Source organism: Lycorma delicatula, chromosome 11, assembly GCF_047948215.1.
Source record: "Lycorma delicatula isolate Av1 chromosome 11, ASM4794821v1, whole genome shotgun sequence".
Lineage (NCBI taxonomy): Eukaryota > Metazoa > Arthropoda > Insecta > Hemiptera > Fulgoridae > Lycorma > Lycorma delicatula.
In genome coordinates, this window is record NC_134465.1 from 7,787,103 (window position 1) to 7,802,124 (window position 15,022).

A 15,022-nucleotide genomic window follows, 5' to 3' on the forward strand; every position below is an offset into this window, starting at 1 on the left:
TCATATTTTTTGCTATTATTAGATAATAACTAAATAAAATGTCTGCTAAAAAACACTGTAGTCCAATGGTGCTTAATTTAAATTTCTATGTACACAGAAACAAACAGATACGTTTTCACTAATTATCCGTCTTTCTCCATTCCAGCGTGTGTTTGGACAGATTTGGCAATAAACAATCCCTTGCTTTCCGCCATCTTCTTATCGCTACTGAAAAAAAAACGAAACCGCTTTCATATTCCTTCCATCGACTAAACCAGAAAAGGGAACAAACAAGGAACGTTTCATACACACGCGGAGTAAAAAAAAAACTACCTTCCACTAGCACGCCAGTGTCAGCACTGCGGTAGCGACAGTTCTCTCTCCCCCCTCTCATCCTCTTATGCAGCTTCCTATGTGCGCATGCGCACAACAGCCGAATACCACGTCGCTGGAACTGTGAAACGCACAGTTCCATACAAAGATTTTTGTATCGTTTTCAGAAACTGGGGTATGGCTATTGACATTAAGCTTAAGCTTAAGGATTATATATTGTACAAGTATAAAGAAAGAATTAAAGAAAAAAGGACTCGTTATATTAAATTTTATCGATAATATCAAGTGGAAATAGGGGTGCTGTAGTCCCACAGTGCCTATACCCGAGACGCCACTGGTTAGTTTGTTAAGATATATCGAAAGTCTCGAGATATCCCACCCGGCTCTCTAGATTCCAGGGCCGAAGGCAGCCGTGTCCCTTGTTTGTGACGTGCGAGTAAGATATAGTCTTGTAGAGACTCAGGCCGACCGTACTTGAGACGTGTGGTTAATTGAAACCCAACCACCAAAGATCATCCTTTATCTGTGAAATAGTATTCTAATCCGAATAAAACAATTAACGTTTACTAGAATTCGAACCTGAAAACACTCTACTAGATGATTTTACGATTACGTGTTTTACTACTAGACCGACCCGATGGGTTAAATAGAAGATATGAATATAGAATATGATGTTAAAAATTGAATATTAGGAAAAACCGATGAATGTCTGCATAAAAGATGGAAAAATTTAATAAGTAAAATAATATATAATTATGTGTAACATGTTAACAAAAGATTACATATATGAAAACTAAATTAAAAAAAATCGTAATATAAAATAAGGCATTTAACATAAGATAAGAGTTATTATGTAATAAAATGGAGAGAGAGTTGAAGAAGCGTCTTTTGAAATATTATTTTTCGCTTTGACTTTTTTCTGTTTGGAAGTAAAACATGGATACTAAAATAAAGGAAAGAAAAAGAATGGCTAATGGTATACAAATGGGATTTAATAGAGTAGCAGCTTAATCGGAACATTTCAGAGTAAAAAAATTTAGGATAGATCGAGTAATTATGTGCCACCCGCTTAGCCCCCATGTAATCATCACAATCATCTGCCTCTTATTGAATGCAATCACTCTTCAATAATGCTTAGCCTAATGACTGCATTATCAGCTGTCACTATTGTAGGCCTCAACCTATTCTCATGGTATCCATATGCCCCCGTGTTTACCTACCGATATTCCAGCTGCGTACAAAAAACCAGTACGCTCTCAATACACCTCTCTAAAAGATGCCTAAATCAATCCTTTCCCCTTTCAATCGGGTTCAAAATTAACAGTAACGGATTTCTACTCAGAGGCAAATCCTGCAATCACTCGATTCCTGCTGATATACCTTGACGAAAGAATTATCTGCCGTCGATAAGAAACTAGCTGTATGGATATGTCTCAGAATGGAGACGATCACTTCTCGATACAAGAGTTCAGGTATGATTTTTAGTTCCTTGTACGAAGTAAAGAAACTATTTCGATCGCGAAAAATTTCGGTTTTCAGATTTCAACGGAAATATCCATTTTGACCATCCCTCAATCCATTTTGACTAGTTTCGGAGTGACGTCTGTACGTACGTATGTATGCATCTCGCATAACTCAAAAACGATTAGCAGTAGGTTGCTGAAATTTTGGATTTAAGACTGATGTAACGGTTAGTAATGCACCTCTCCTTTTGAATGTAATCGACTGAACCAAAAGTGTCCAAAAAGCCCAAAATCCAAAACAAAAATTGGATTTTGGACTTTTTTTAACTACAACAATAAGCCCTTATTGAGAGCTTTTCAAAGATATATAATAAGTGGTACTTATTTTCATCGGTTCCAGAGTTATAGCCAAATAAAATTTTAATTAATGAAACATTTGGATCTTACAAGTGGAAGGCATATCGGTTCGAATTCCACTTCATATAAGACAAGGCTAATCAGTTGGAATCAGTCTTCATCTCCTTTTTTTAAATTTAAATATATTGATTTATTAATAATTTATTAACCTCCGAAAGTAAAAAAGTTTTACCATAAATATGATTCAATAATAACAATAACAAAAAAATATGAAAAAATATCTGAAGTTATTAATGAAATAAAATGTTATGTAATTTCATTTAAAACAAACAATGTGTATATGTAATTTAATAGTGGTACAAGTAAGTCATATGTTGTCCACGTCAGATTTTTATATACTTACGTGTGACAGAAGTTATCAATTATTCCAACAACGTGAATTTATACCGCAATTGAGTTCGCAAAAAAAGGATTTGGCATTATTTCAATCATAATTGGGGTTAATAATACCAGACTTATAAACATTTTGCTCAAAGTAAATTTAGAGCTATCCGTTCAGCCAAGCTAGGTTATCCCGTAATTCAATCACCTGAACAGAATTGAGCCCAAATTATAATTGTAATTATTGGGCATAATAAAGAATCTTAAAATCAAGTATTTTCTGGGCTTTTATTATTATTTTAACTGAATGAAGAATTTAAATTGTAAGAAATTTATGTAATGTACAGTAGTTGTATTTTTAGTAAAATATTAGTAAGATTTATTGCAAATAACAAATAAAACTTTTTACCTATTTATCATTTTCCCTACTAGAGTAGGAACAATATATAACATTATAATATCATCAAAAAAACGCATTAATTTAACGCGTTAATTTCTCATCAAATAATACGAGGGTCGTAATAATTAAAGCGAAAAATGACTATAGAAAGCTTATTATTTATCTAATAACAAAACGAATAGCGCTACATTTTAATATAATCCCAAACTGCATCAAGGAAATTGTCTCATCTTTCTATGAGCTTTTTTATTCCAGTAGTAAAGAAGAATTATTCACTTATAATCACCAGTATTATTTATATTGGAGGGACATATAGATGGGAAAAATTGTGCAGGCAGGCAACGTTTAGAATATGTAAAGCAAATTGTTATGTATGTAGGATGTAGGAGGCATACTGAAATGAAACGATTGGCACTAGTTTGAGAATCTCGGAGAGCTGCATCAAACCAGTCAAATAACTGAAGACAAAAGTATAATAATACTCACTGTTGATTATTCGTTGTTTTACCAAATTATTGCAATAATTATTATATTGAAATACGGAAACCTACCGGATTTGTCTAGTGGTGAACGCGTCTTCGCAAATCAGCTGATTTCGAAGTCGAGAGTTTCAACGTTCAAATTCTAATAAAGGCAGTTATTTTTATACGAATCTGAATACTAGATCGTGGATACCGGTCGACCTGAGAATGTACATGACTACACTTCACTTACACTCATACATATCATCCTCATTCATTCTATGAAGTATCACCTGGGTGGTTCCCGTATGCTAAACAGGAAAAAAACCAGAAATATAACTTTATACAATCAATATCGATTAACTTATATAATAATAAGTGTTAAAAAATAAATTGAAAAAATAATAAAATTCACTATTCAATTATAAAAATGTAATATTTATATTTATGTTCGTTATTTCATGATATTTACGTAAAGAAATTCGGTTTAAATGAGTAAACAGAACAAAAATAACAGTTTATAAATTATTCTCAACTAAAAATTTTATCAATTTCTTCCAATACTTAGAAAAAATGTAGTATATATGGTTTTTCTTTGTTGTGAAATTTTTCTTTAACTTATATTCTGTTTACTTGTTGAAAGATATATGTGTGTGTACGTTTTCTTATATATATATATATATATATATATATATATATATATATTCAAAGGATAAGTGATTTGAGAAGAAAAAGATTGGTAAGAAAAAATAAGATTATGAAAAATAACAAAATGACGAAGGAATTTGCGGGTATAAGAAAGCAAAATATAAAAAGAAATAGAAAATTCTAAACACAGAAGAAAAAGAGAGATAGTATATGAATGAGTTAGAAAGGGGAGGAACAGGAGAGAAAGGGATTGAGTTTTGGGTTCGCTTGTTTGTAAGAAGTCTCTAGTTTTCGACATCTTTCTTATACTACAGTTTCTATCGTGTCCCTTGTTGTTCAAAGTTTCCTTTTCATTTCTTCTATATTTTCCCTTTTAACCCTTCTTTCTTTATCAGGAACACGCAATTTGTTCATGCCCTTAGGGATATGCCATCGATACTGGTTGTCAACCTCTCCTTCAAGAATCAAGTATACTCCTTTCCGCCCCTCCCCCACTCGCCCGTCTTCTATTTTCTTGTACGTCATCGCATGATAATCTTTTATCAGAAAACATACATGTATGTCAACAAGTAAGAAATTTATACATTTATTTAACATTACAAATTTACTGTTGTGTTTTAAGGTTACACATATATTTGAAATTTAAATATTTCTACTTTATTTATATATCTTATCGGTATAATATTTAAAATAAAATATAAGAAGAACTGATGGATGAGTATTTACACGAATGCTTATTCTATCAATTTTTGTTTACTTTTCTACTTGAAATTTATTAGACAAGCTGAAATACCTTGTATTCATCCAGATACCGGCTGTTATCGTTCTGAAAGAAAACTTTCGATCAGGATTAAGAGAAATATTACGTAAGACAGTTTTTATTTATATGTTATCGTATTTACTTCTTTCCCGTATAATATTTTAATAAAATTCATTTAGAATGAGTAAATTTAATTCTAAAGAGGGGAAGGAAGAAGTTCTTTCTCCGTCTGAGTAATGAGTAATGAGGGAGAGGTTTAGATAAATAGGAATTGTAAAAATGTTTTATTTGAATTATATCTTATAGCTTTAATTTTTATGTCTTAAATTCTCATTTAGTTGCACCCGTAGAAAATAGGAAAAACTTCCAAAAGAGCTTTTCTGAACTAGAAGTGTTCTCATATTTAAGATAAAAAAGAAATAATAAGTATTTTAATGATGATATTAAAATAGTACAACACAAAGCCAAAAGCCATCTTTATTTCACCGATTGATTTTCAAAAGGCTTACGATTAAATAGATAGAGAAACCATATTTGGCACTTTAAAAGAACATTAAGTCGACCAAAAACCGTAACTTTAATTAAACTCACTTTAACCAACACTGGATCTAAAATCAGGTTTCTAGATGATCAGCGAACCATGCTTTTCAACTTGGTTTTAGATAAAGCCATGAAAATCTTCAGAGAAAATAATAACTCAAGTGAAAAAAAAGGAACGAAGAATTAGAACAAGACTAAATGTCTAGCTTTTCCTGAACACTTAGCAATCTTTTCAGAATCAGAACAAGATGTAATCGATCAAATTAAACCATTGAAAGAAGTAACTGAAAAGACAGGCTTGCAGATCTCCTTTTTAAAGATAGAAACGATAACAAGTGCCAGTAAATATCCCAAAATGTCAATAGAAACAAAATATGGCAAAATTAAAATCACGGGCTATTTTATAATTTAGATAATTTTTAATTAAGATCGCAAACCAATGAAGACTAAACGAATAGATTTTAAATAGACTCTGGAATTATAAACGTCAAGGTGGTTATGTGAAACAGATGAAGGAAGACCTCAAAAAGTTCAACATTACAGAGTATCGAAAAGAATAGAGAAAGAGAATTTCTGATTAAGGTTCCTCTACCTAAAAAGAAAAAAATCTGATCTGGACACCACATGACTTCTTTGTATACCTATTAACAACATATACACATTTTTTTAAAATGAAAAGTACATAAAATTTTATTTCATTAATAACTTCTGATATTTTTCTTCTTTTTTTTATTATTACTATTGAATTATTATTTATTGTAAAACTTTTTTAAATCAGAGGTTAATAATTATTAATAAATCAATAAATTTAAATTTAAATTTAAAAAGATACATAAAAAAAGGAGATGAAGTCGGATTTGGACCGATGTGCCTTTCCCTTGTAAGATCCAAATATTTCATTAATTAAAATTTTATTTGGCTATAACTGTGGAACCAATGAAAGTAAATACCACTTATTATCGATGAAAAGCTCTCAATGAGGCTCGTTACTGCAGTTTAAAAAAGTCAAAAATCCAATTTTTTTGGATTTTGGGCTTATTTTGGATACTTTTGGTCCGGTCGATTGCAATAAAAAAAGGAGATAGACATCTAGATGTTACAACAGTCCTAAATCCAAAATTTCAACATCCTACGGCTAATCATTTTGAGTTATGCGAGTGAGATACGTATGTACGTCACGCCGAAACTAGTCAAAATGGATTCAGGGGTGATCAAAATTAATATTTCCGTTGAAATCTGAAAACCGAAATTTTTCGTTACTTCGTACAAGGAAGTAAAAATTCAACACAGTAGAATGGACTTAAGAAAAAAGAACTAAACAGTCCGAAAGAATGAAGAACTTCTCACTACGCAAATGATATTTGCGTAGTCTTTGTAGGCCTAACAACGGAGAAAAAAAACGAGTAATTATTTGTTCCAAATGTTGCTGTTCGTTTAAATGTCTCGGTTAATACATCTTATATCGAGTAAATTAGAAAACAAGACAACAAAAATTTAATTTCTTTTAATGTAAAATAAATTTGTCCATTTTAAAAAAAGTAAGAAAACAAATGCAGAGGAAGGTGGTAAAAGAGCTCTGTAGAATGTAAGAGTACTTTTTTTTTTATTCCAAGTTTAAAACTAATTTTTGTATCAAATTAAGGCTTATGATATTCAATTACTAATTTACTCAAAAATAATTCTGTTTTTTTTTTCAGTTTGATGTAGGTATTTGAAATTTTGGTTTATTGATAAGTTTTTTTTTTTTTTTAATGAATTGCTAGTTATTTTCATACTAAAATTTCAAATTCGGGTTAGGACAGTAATATTAATTATTTGGAAACAAATACAGGATATTTTTATTTCTTTTTGTTACGTTTAATAACCGTGAAATGAAAACAGATTAGGTTAAGAAACAGTCAACCCACTAGATTGGTCTAATGGTGAACGCGTCTTTCCAGATCAGCTGATTTGGAAGTCCGGAGTTCCACTGTTCAGGTCATAGGTCGTGGGTTTCAATTAACCGCACATCTCAGGAACGGTCGAATTGAGACTGTACAAGACTACACTTCATTTACACTCATACATATCATCCTTATTCATCCTCTGAAGTAATACCTGATTAGTAATTCTCGGAGGCTAAACAGAAAAAAGAAAGAAATGTTAAAAAATAATCAGATAATTTTTTTTATAATTATTTTGTAGATAAACTTTAGTTATGAAATGAAATTATAAGGTTTAACATAATAAATTAATAAAATTCCTATAATTATAAAATGGTTCATCGATGAAGAAGAATCCTCCCCTACCAGCCGGGTAGATTACATTAAAAATGGGTTACGTAATCCAGCTTCTAATTTCTTTATTATAAAATATTTATTATTAAAATATTCTATTCCCTAATAGAGGATAACGATATAAATTTTGAAATTTTCAGTATAAAACCTTAGAATTATTGAAGGAAAGAAATTGAACTTTCAGTAGAAGGCAGTTGAACATCTTTAAAACTAGGACAGGGAAGCTCTTTGCCGTCTTGGTCGATCTAAAAAAAACCCTAAACATCAGTTCCGCATATTATGTTCATGGATTTTTCGTCTAATCGCTGAGATGGCTTTATTTTTTTAAACTATCAAACAGCGGTAAATACAGTGATCGACACCATCATCACGTTATTCAAATAAAAACGAAGAGGCGATCCTTATTTCCTGTTAGATATTATTTATCGTCTTAGCTGTTTCTAGACTTAAGTGCTACCGGCAGGATATCCCTACATGTATAACTCGTAATTAATCTGGTTATAAAATAATAATTGTCAATTTACTGACGATCTCTGATTGTAGCTAAAGACATTCAGATATTCAAGGAATGAAAAAAGCAATGGAAGGAGTGATGAAGGAATACGAGATGAAAATACACGTGAAGAAAGCATAAGTTATGAAGGTAGATGAGAGGGAAGATATTGATGTTGAAACAAGAGAAGGAAATCTTGAACAAGTAAAAAGACACGGTTATTTCGAGACGGAACTAACTGAAAATTAGAGAAAAAAAGAAGAGATTAAGACGAGAATTGTAACGGCAAAGGAAGCTGTTTTTAGAAATAAAAAAACTACTACGGATCGGAACCTGAGAAAGAGATACGTAAAATGTTATGTTTGTAGTATACTTTTATACGGTAGTGAAACGTGGAAACTGGGAAAAAAGGGAAAAGATAAGATATCTTTTCCCTTTAGCCTTTTCTAGGCTTCAAAAGCCTTTTATAGGCTTTTGAAGTGTAGGTCTCGAGAAGGACAAAGAAGATAAAATGGCTGAACAGAGTAGGTAACGTAGAAATATTTACAAGAACAAGTAAGGATAGAACAATACCAGCGACTATCAGAAGGAGGAAAAGAAACTGGATCGGGCATATAATTAAGGGAAAAGGAAGTTCTTCAAGACTCCGATAAGGTGAAAAAAGAAAAGGAAGAAAGTGGCTGAAATTAATAAATGACATAAGGGATAATGAAAGTTATGATGAGACGAAAAGAAAAGTGAAAAACAAAAACGGATGGAAACAACAGTAGTGCCAGGACTTACCAACAGGCAGACCACCACATGATGATGATGATTAAAATAATACGTAGTAAACGGTAAGCAAGTAAGGTTCAGTTATCACGTGTTTTGGTTTCCATAGAATAAAAATAATTCTCCACAGTTAGCTCAAATATAAAAAAAAAAACATGTTCGCTATGAAATGTACCATGAAACCCTAAAGTTTAAAAAACTTTAATAATCCCAGGAAAATTAAAGGGACTCAATCTATTCACCATATGCTAATTGTTTCTTTTTTAATTGGAATCTCTTTATCATCACCGGATAAAATGTTTACGTCACAGAACAGTTCGTCAGCAATACCAATTTTTTCGTGATCATAATTAAATATCAATAGTTTCTTCTTTTTTTCATTTATTAAAAAATTAATTCGCGTTTAAAATAAACACGTAGAACAGTACATTAAAAAATGTAGCTTTTTATTTAATTAAACATTTAATTTTCTTTATAATCATTATAAGTTGAAACGCAAAACCAATTAAATTAATAAATATCGCTTCTTTAAAGACCATAACATTTGTTACTGAATTTTAATTATTAAAACTTACGAACATTTAAAACAATTAACGCATTTAAAATCCATTGAAAACCGCAGCAATTTGAAAATCTTTAATATTTATAAACCGTGTTGTAAACAATACGATTCTTTTTTAGTTGCGATATTATTAATAAATAATGTTTTAACACATAATAAACTATTTATCGGATTACAATCAACATACAACAGAGAAAATAACTATCTTAAATTTAGTCAGAGGTTAAATTTAGCTTTAGAATTGATTTTAGAAACTCCATTAGTAAGATTTAATTAGTTTATATCATGAAATGCTAAGAAAAGGGCTCTCTTCTCTTTACTAGAAGAGAAGTTAAGTTCAGCCGTTTAAACCAGCCCTATAAATACCAATTAACGATTTAGGATTTACAACTCCCTTAAATCTCTTAGCCATAATCCTTTAAATAACTACTAATTACATACCGTGAAGGTTAAATGATAAAATGTTGTTTTTTGTTGTTTTTTTTTACCGCGTCTCGAATACTTATTGATGAATTTTTAATTAATTAAAGTAATAATTTATATTAATTAATATAAATGTTGTGTCTAAGTGATCGAAGTAGCTATAAAATGAAAAAGTCACTTCTCCGGATTTGAGGGAGAATAAAAAGCATTTAAAAGACAATAAGTAAACAAAGAATGTTTGATAATATTTTTCTAATTTTAGTTATATAAATTCAAATCGATTATAATGCTTAAAATAATGTAATATCGATTAAATGATACTTTGTGATCGGTGTAAACATTTTTATTTCAGGATAGTCCCTTTGGATATTATCACATTTGTGGATAGGCTTCGACAAATCTTACATCAAAATAAGGAAAATAAGTATTTTTAACTATAAATTAGACTTTTTAGCCGAGCGGTTGAAGTATGGAAAATAAAGGTCAGTCAAGCGAAATCGAACCTCATGACATTCGTAATGAGAAGAGGTGACTGTCCTGGAATTCATTTAGTTACATCCGCGAGCTGAAAGTGTATGGTATTTAGGTATTTACGTAGAACCCACCGGGTTGGTCTAGCCGTGAACTCGTCATCACAAATCAGCTGATTTCGAAGTCGAGAGTTCTAAGGTTCAAATCCTACTAAAGGCAGTTAATTATATACGAATTTGAATACTAGATCGTGGATACCGGTGTTCTTTGGTGGTCGGGTTTCAATTAATCACACATCTCTGGAACGGTCGACCTGAGACTATTAAAGACTACACGTGATTTACATTCATATATATCATCACCTGAAATAATATCTTACCGTGGTTCCGGAGTTTAAACAGAAAAAGAAAGAGAGGAATAGTAAGGTAAAATTTCCGCCAAAGTATTTTTTATTTTGGGGGGTGAAAAAAAATACTTTGGGGGTAATAATGGGGGTACGGTACCTGATCGAACTTTAAAAATATCAATTTGTTTGAATTTTTCAAAAATGTTTTTGGTTTATTTATAGTTTAAGTAATAAATTATTAGTATGATTTTTTTTTTTGTCTTCAGTCATTTGACTGGTTTGATGCAGCTCACCAAGATTCCCTATCTAGTGCTAGTCGTTTCATTTCAGTATACCCTCTACATCCTACATCCCTAACAATTTGTTTTGCATATTCCAAACGTGGCCTGCCTACACAATTTTTCCCTTCTACCTGTCCTTCCAATATTAAAGTGACTATTCCAGGATGCCTTAGTATGTGGCCTTAGTAATGATATTACAATAAAATTCCATCACAAATCACCCCTCCCCCCACCGATTACGAAAAAAGAAATCTTAGTAACTTTTTATTGGGTGTACATTTTTTAATGGATTTTTTTTAAATTTATTAAATTTAACATAGTAAAAGTAAAGAAGTCAAACAATTTTCTTTAAAGGAGTTTTTGGAGGTGAAGGAGCAGAAAAAAGCTGACAACACCGTTGTAGGACTTTCCCGCCAGGCAACTTTTTTCTGATGCACGGCTTATACACACGCGCGCGCGCGCGCGCACACACACATAATATTACAATTTGAAATATATACTGTACTATATTAATCGTATTTTACATATTTCGTGAATTATACAAAAAAACTGTGCGTTGTTTCCGATGCATTGCTTACACAACTTAATTTAAGATATTTATCATTTTATTTAACTATAATATTTCTTGTTTACTTAATTCAATGATTCTAACTAAAGCGCAGGCGCATACAGTATTTCATTCGCGTGGTTGTGGCGGTTTTAATGGCCACTTAAAATACTTTTTTATACGTTAAATATTATTAATTTATTACAATTTACCGTTCACCCGTAACATCACAACATAGAAGGCGACTACAACAGTGGCACGTCAGTGCTACCCTTTAAGGAACATTGAAAGGTTGAAACTTCGAATAACATTTAATTTATTTTACGAGTATTATCTTTTTACTGACATTTAAAATTTTCGTTAAAGAAATAAATAATTTTTATTAAACAATTCAGAAGCGATGAGAAGATATTAAGTCTGAATTTTTATATAGTTCGTTTTCTATTGTCTTTTTGGAAAAACCTTTTGAGTTCATAAGGTCGTAACTGATTTTGATCCCTGTAAAACATCGATCAAAGTATTATTTCTAAAAAAAAATATCCTAAGTTTACGTTATTTGTAGAGATATGTTCCTTACGACACCTATAGAATTATTAAGTAAAGGTCGTACCAGAATGTAACCCCTAGAGATCTATAAACTGACCTAACATCTCTTGACTGTTTCCATCAAACCTAATTTCTGGTCGCATAAAATTTGGATGACATCAATATTTTTCGGGTGGGCATCGCATAAAATATGTGGGCTTAATATAAGTATATTAAATTAGCACTGTAATTTTTATTATATTTTCGATTTAGTAAAGGATTAAATTGTGTTGTAAAATAAAGGACGAGCAAGTATTCTAAAATTTATTTAATTAAACAGTTCATTTTCAATTTATACGATCAAATACAAAACATTAATTTTTTCTTTAATGATCAAAATAATGGTATTTTAGGTAGATTTCATAAGAAAAATACCTATTGAAATGCGTACCTTGATATTCGACTTCCAAAAAATTTTGTCATACCTTCGTATTTCACATCCCCAGACCTCAAAACTACCGTCAGCTCAAACGTTTATATATATATATATATTTGTCCACTTTCTTGTGGACACGATAACTGTCGTAATTTTGCGCCAATCATTTTCAAACTGTTCTTTAAAAATAACTCGACCAAATTTCGGTCGAGTTCGTTAACGGACAAAATCAGCCCATGGGGATAAAAATAGGCTTTTTCAAAACAACTCAAAATATCGCTATAACTTTCTTATTAAGTAAAATATCGAATTCGTTTAAAGTTTCTACTATTCTTTGGATAAGGGCCTAAAACTTATTTAAGTAAAGTTTTTTATATCACTAACCATTAGCCCAGGGGGTGAAATAGATGGGGATTTGAAGACAAGAAAACCATACCTTCCTTAATAGGCACAGTATCGAATCGGTTTAAAGCGGGTAGTTAGTCCTCTAAACATTAACCTAAAACTTTCCTCTGAAACAATTTTTGATAAGACCAACCCTTACGGCAAGGGATGATCAAAATATTGCTGGAATTATAAGATAATGGGGCTTGTCGTATGCTATACATGTGAAACTATTTTCACATGCAACTATAGTCGTATTGAGTAAATTTTAAGTTTTTCTTAACTTTAAGGTTGAAATATTTTTTATCCTTTAGCACCGGTAAAATCTACCTCCGCCTTCCGGCGTGCCGAAAGGGATTTTTTTTTTATTTTTATTATTAAAATTTACTTATAAGTAAAACATGGTACATTTAAAATCCATTGAAAAGCACGGGAGTTTTGCTAGTCCAATTTAATTTAATAAAATAAATTAAAAAAAAAAAAAATATATATATATATATATATATATATATATTATTTCCAGAAAATCCCTTGAATATTTTTATTTTAATTAAACTATACTTTGACATTCTGATAACTCTAACAGAATTAATATTATTATTCTGTTTATAAAGAAATTTCGTTTGAATGACACAATTTGGAAAACTAGTTCATTAACATTACTATTTAAAGATAATAATACTTCATGTAAATAAACCCTAGAGTTTTAGCATTTAAAACGAGAAATTCATTTATAGTAGAAGGATTTGATAAGCAAATATTTAGACTTCTTAAATATTTGTAACACTGCGGAGAGTAAAAATATAGGATGTATGGTATGAACATTTGGGCAGAGCAAACAAATTTCTCACACCCGTACAAACAGAAGCAGAGAGAAAATTTCGAGCACTGCAATAAATAACCAAAACTAATTTTTAGTTTTTTAACGTATTCGAATTAAATTAATTCAGAACCATTTGCATATTTATGTTTAATAAGTATAACCTAAAGAGTAATTGATTTTATAATTTTTTGCGCTTAATATGCGTAACCAAGTTAAAACTGTATCCCTGATTATTTTGGTTTTTAGGTCATAAACTATTTATTTAGATTAATTATTTATAAATGCTTGAGATAAGATTTTAATTATCTCCTTTCTACGAATTGTAACTGATTGATTTATTTATTTTTATGAAATATTGGCTGGTGCAACTTCCCAATCTTCTGGTACTAAAACTGATAATCTATTTACAGTACTGTAAAATGAAACACAATCATGAAATAATCAGAAATTTATTATACAGAATTTAACACGAAATGACCCAACATTTGTTTTGGCAATAATTATTTAGGTTAATAATTATTAATGTGTTTTATGTTGGCAGAGGTGACAGCAGTTCATGAATATTAGTTTCTTCTCTTTCCGATTGCGCTGTTTGTGTACCGTTTCAAGATGGCTGACAAAGGAAGACTGACTGATGTACAGGGCGTAAACACTTTGTTGTGTTTTAATGAAACGAAAAGTGTGGTGCTTACACAAATACGGTTTCGTGTACATTATAAAACTCGGTGGTCGCCCTCATTTAAAATAATACGTAAACTTTACGAAAAGTTTAGTAGTGATGGTTCAGTATTTGAGAGTAAGCCGGTTATTTTTACATGGATTTGAATGCTAGATCGTGGATACCGGTGTTCTTTGGTGGTTGGGTTTCAATTAACCACACATCTCAGGATTGGTCGAACTGAGAATGTACAAGTTTACACTTCATTTACACTTATACATATCATCCTCATTCATCGTCTGAAGAATTATCTAAACGGTAGTTACCGGAAACTAAACAGGAAAAAGAAAGTATTTGAGAGTAAGCACGAATGGCCTGCCGTTGTTCGTTCTTCACAGAATGTTGAAGCTATCAGAACAGAAAACCAAACATAACCTACGCTCGCTTCGCATTTAACATAACAAGTATTTTCTTGTAAAATTTAACAAAAAATAATTTGAATACTTCAGGAATAAGAATAGTAAAATCCCACAATTCAGCATCGTTTGTTCATAATCAGTAGTAGTTTCTTTTTTTTTTATCAAAAAGTAGATTTTTCATCATTTTGTTTATGAAAATCTACTTTGCCATAAGGTAGAATTTTTTACAGGTCTTTTAAATTTTAAATAAAAAAATATATTCACCCGCTATATTCCCTTCCTTGC